Below are 5,539 nucleotides of genomic sequence, written 5' to 3'. Positions count from 1 at the left end.
CCATCACAAACTCCCTAACCATCCCTTACCCAATTATGACCATCTTAAGTTCATTCTCTAAGCCTGTGAGTCTCTTTCTGTTTAGTAAGTAAGTTCATCTGTATAATTTCTTTTTAGATCCCACATATAAGGGATGTTATACAGTATTTCTCCTCCTCTTTCTGACTTACTTCACTCAGTAGCATCACCATCCTTTTAATTAATAAATGTTGCCTTTGCACCCGTCATTTTTCAGCATACTAGAGAAACTATTAGAATCTTACGACAAGAACACCTACAAACAAGTTTCTGGAGATAATAGGATTCCTAGATGGTATCACTGACTCAATGGACATGAGTTTGAGCAAGCTCTGGGAGTTGGTGATGGACAGGGAAGCCTGGCGTGCTGCAGTCCATGGAGTCACAAATAGTTGGACATGACTGAGCGACTGAATAACAGCAAAACCCTTCAAAGACAGTGGAGTCCAGAGTGAAATAACCTCTATATAGTACAGAATGGATCATGGTCCATATAGTCAAGGCCATGGTCTTCCCAGTGGTCACGTACAATTGGGAGAGCTGGACCATAAAGAAGACAGAGTGCCAAAGAATTGATGCCTTTGAACTGTGGTGCTGGAGAAGACTCCTGAGAGTCCCTTGGACTGCAAGGAGATCCAACCAGTCCATCCTAACGGAAATCACTCCCTAATATTCACTGGAAGGACTGATGCTGAAGCTGAAACTCTAGTATTTTGATCATCTGATGGGAACAGCTGACTCACTGGAAAAGTCCCTGATGCTGGGAAAGATCAAGGGCAGAAGGAGAAGAGGGCGACAGAGGATGAGATGGTTGGACGGCATCACCGATGCAATGGACATGAACTTGGGCAAACTCCGGGAGATGGGGAGGGACAGAGAGGCCTGGTATGCTGCAGTCCATGGGATCGCAATGACAACTGGGAGACTGAACAATACAGAATGTGCTCTCAAGTCTTCCACTCAGTTGAGTGGCACCTCAAAATCATGAAAAACAAATTATATTCATTCATCCACTCATTCATTTTTTTGTTGATATTGACTGTATACATCTATTGTGTGTAAAACTAGAGTGATCAGATAATTTTTCATGTAAACCAGAATGAGAGTTGGACTATAAAGAATACTAAGTGCTGAAGAATTGAGGCTTTCAAATTGTGGTGCTGGAGAAGACTCTTGAGAATCCCTTGGACTAAAAGGAGATCAAACTAGTCAACTCTGAGTACTCATTGAGAGATCTGTGGCTGAAGCTGAAGCTCCAATACTTTGGCCACCTGATTCAAAGAGTCGACTCGTTGGAAAAGACCCTGGTGCTGGGAAAGATTAAAGGAGAAGGGGGCGGCAGAGGATGAGATGGTTAGTTAGCATCGCTGACTCAGTGGACATGAATTTGAGCAAATTCCAGGAAACAGTGGAAGACAGAGGAGGCTGGCATACTGCAGTCCTTGGAGTGGCAAAGAATCGGACACAAGTTAGCCACTGAACAACAACAACAGTAATAATCCTACCAGTTTAACAGGTGAAAATTGGAACCATGCTGAGCAAACCAGAATGTCTGTTCTCCCTGGGAACCTGTGTCTGAGACATGATCTCATCCCTCAAGGAACTGAGAGAGTCAGGGAGACAGCAGAGCAAAGAGGCAAAATGATAGAGTAGACACTTGATAAACACTTGCTGAATGGAGGGACAAACAAGGCACAAACACTGTGGAGTCACATGCACACACACTCACAATTATTTCCCACTGGGGGAGTGGCCGAGGGCAGCCCTGACGTTCAGCTGAGCCAGGATGAGTGAATGCAGGGAGGAAGGACTGGGCAGAGGAGGAAGGGAAGGCCGCCAAGCTGAACAGGAACACAGAGGTGGAGGGGATGACAGGTTTAAGAAACAGTGACCACAGAGAACGGCAGAGATATAGACTGAAGCCATCCTGGAAACACTAGGCTTTGACCAATGGGAGCACCGCAGCAATGGCAGCTTCGGCCACTAGACCGATTCTGTATTTCAGGAAGAGGACAGTAACATGTTCATTCATTCTTCATTGCTATTAAGAAACTACCTGAGGAATGATCAAACCATTGTACATCCCCACACCTACATATTTTGCAACACTTAAAATAAGTACTATGTGTACTGACGAGGAAAGAGCTCCAAGACAGAACACTTGATGTTGGTATTAAAAAAAAGTCTGGGACTTCCCTGGTGGTCCAGGGGTTGAGTATCCACCTGCCATTGCAGGAGACACAGGTTTGATCCCTGGTCTGGAACTAAGATCCCACGTGCTGCGGGGCAGTTAAGCCTGGGTACTGCAACCACTGAAGCCCACATGACTAGAGGCTGCGTTCTGCCAAAAAAAAAAAAAGGAACAAAGAAGCAGCCACAGCAATGAGCAGCCCACGCACCACTAGACAGCAGCCCCGCTCGCCACAGCTGGAGAAAGCGCATATGGAGCAACGAAGACTGAGCCCAGGCAAAAACAAAGAAAGAAATATGTTTTTTCAAAGTCAAGCATTTCTCTGGATTTCTCTAAAAACATACATATGTATATACATATGCAAAGAAAAAGATACGGGAGCAATCCCATGAAACTGACAATAGTAATCACTTCTGGGAAAAAGAAGTGTGACGGAGGGGATTTAAACTTTATCTGTGTTGTTTGAAATTCTTACATAGTGAGAATTTAATTACATGTATATTTTTAAATGATGAAACCCTTGGCATTTTATTTATGCTGAAATCTTCCCCTAATACTTCACAGTTCCCTTTTACTTTTTTCTGACCCACAACCTGGGCTTCCCAACACCAGTTTAAGACTGGTAGCTCCTTACTGATGCTAATTCATTTACTCTCCTCCCGGTGAGGAGTATTTTTCTTACCCCCGTTTTACACAATAGGAAACGACTGCGCAGGAGCAACCTGCTGAAGGTCACATAATGATGTCTGATACAACAGGAGCCGAATCTCCCAAAGGCCTTCACACGTAACCATGTCATCTTCCTGCCTTCCTGCCTGTCTTGCTTTTTTTTTTTCTGGTCGCATCACAGAGCATGCGGGCAGTTCCACCACCAGGGATCAAACCCATACCCCCTGCATTGGGAGCAGAATCTTAACCACTGGACCGCCAGGAATTCGCTCAACTTGCTTTTAACATTCTGCATTCTTCTGATTTGATTTGCTTTCAGCAAGCCAATATCTAGCCACAGCAAATGCATATTCACCACCATTCCCTTTTTTGCGTTTCAATTACCTGGCGCTGTCTCTGAGCCCTGTAAGGGGTGTTCAAAATTCAGATTCAGCTGGAAAGGGAGTTTTATCACATGCCGTGTTTAAGAAGCACACGCCCACACACAGCCAGAGGATCAAGTTCACGGCTAATCTGAGAGCATGCTGGCGGTGTGCCAGGCCGAGAGGCGACCCAGGGAGCGGAGTAAACGAGCTCTCGTTGCGTGCCTGTGCCTGTGTGTGCGCGCACCTGTGTGTGGCGCAGCAGGGCCCAGCGACGGGACAGTCCCCGGAAGCCCTCGGGCCACTTGCTAAGTCCAGCGGCTGAGCTGACTTAGGATGTGCGAAACACAGCCCCGTCTGGAGTGGGGGTGGCTCGTGACTTTTGCTCCGGGAGTTCCATAGAGTCAGCTCATGAAACTGGAGAAGTCTGTAGCATATGATTGTCCCCATCCCACTCAGAGAGAATATTTTGAGCAGGCTCATTACACGGTGAGAGTTGAAGGGAAGAGGGCTGAGATGAGCCCTTTCTAAGGGCGGAGTGGAAGGGGCTAGGGGAGCCCTGGGTCGGTCTGTGCGACAGGAGCGCCCTCTGCAGGTCAATCCGAGGGCCTGCAACCGCTGGGCTCCCGAGGGCCGGGGGGGCAAGTCCACAGCCCACCCAGCTCCCAACAGAAGATGCTCGCCTCCCAGCTGTGTGACTCAGGGTGAGTTGGTGACCCTCTCTGGGATTCAGCTGCCTCAACTGTTGAGCACAAAAATCCCTACTTCATGATCAAAGAGAGAGAACGCACCTGAGCTGCTCTGTAAAGGTCCTGGGACGCAGTTAAGTCTTCTTAATGCGGCAGTGACGATGAACAGCGGAGGCAGCCCAACAGCCCCCTCATCGCCTGCCCTGGCATCCTGAGCGGCAGTGAGGATGACCCCTGAGTGACCTGGCGGAGGGAGAAGGGCTCCTCGGAGAGGCAGCGCAGGCAGGCAGGGTCGGGGGCTGGAGATTGGGGCCAGGTGGCCAACAGCATTGTTTTTTTTTTTTTAATGTTAACCATCATCTGAGCCTTCAGTGAATCGTAAGCCGTTCTAATTTTATTTTTGTACTCTTATTTGTCTGCTTGTCTGCGTTGAGTCTCCGCTGCGGCACACGGGCTCCAGAGCATGCAGGTTCAGCAATTGCAGCGCTCAGGAGTAGTTGCTCCAGGCGCGTGGGATCTTAGTTCCCCAACAAGAGAGTGCACCGCATCCCCCACAGTGAAAGGCGAGTTCTGAACCTCTGGACCACCAGGGAAGTACCCCCGACAGCATTTTGTTTTCCCTACTACGTCTATTCCAGTTCTGGGGGACAGTTTTTGCCTCTTCTTCTCCATAGAGCCCCACAGTGACAAATTAAGCAGCTTCCTGGAAGAAAAAGACCCCAGGCAGAGAGCTGGGGTATACTTGGAGGAGCCCAGATGTTTGCACATCTCACAGTGGTGGCAGGCCTGCTTGCAGGGCTCCACGGAAGGGACTCCTTCCCCAGCTGAAGGGAAAGAAGGCAACACTTTCGTACTGTCTCAGCCCCCAGCCTCTCTGTAAGGCTGTCCCGCTGTCCCTGGGCACCCAAGGCCTCCCTGTAGATGAGACAGCCAGACCAGCTGGAGGCCTGGGCTGTGATTGCCATTACCACTTTCTCCCTCCATTCCTGCCCACCCACGCCCACTCCTTCCTTCACCCTTGTCCCTGAAAAAGCACTCAACCACTTTGATGTATCCTAAAAGTTCTCTGGTGCTAACCACAAGGAAACAAACAGGGATCAGCAAGACTAAGACACGATGGAGAAGTTACTGAAAATAAGTCAAGAAAGAGTGGTCTCTGGTCTTCACCAGGGCAAAAAGGAACCAGGGTGAATTGCTCCCAGCTCCCTCGACTGACTCAGTTCACTGGTTTTTCTTGAAGAATGCTGTCTTTACTTAGAATGTTGATGTTTCAGTCGTGACATTTTTGCATTTTTAATAGTGCATTAAAATATATCTTAATGACTGAGGTTTTTTTTTTTTTACCACTGTAAATGCCATGCACTCACTTTGCCCAAGTCCTGGCCCAGAGATAAAAGCTGCCTGGGTCTCCAGGGGGCTCCCTCCTCCCCCAGCCACCCACCCTCAAGCCCAGCCTCCCTTTCCACCTTCTATGAAGAACAAGGACAGCTCATCCTATATTTTTATTTACTTCTTCATTCAACCAATATTGACCACATACCTCCTGTGTGCTAGGTCCCAAGCCAGGCACTTTGGAAACAAAGACGAATTTGTTCACTCATTAAATGCTT

Source organism: Cervus elaphus, chromosome 8 (assembly GCF_910594005.1).
Source record: "Cervus elaphus chromosome 8, mCerEla1.1, whole genome shotgun sequence".
Lineage (NCBI taxonomy): Eukaryota > Metazoa > Chordata > Mammalia > Artiodactyla > Cervidae > Cervus > Cervus elaphus.
This window is presented reverse-complemented; position numbering follows the sequence as displayed.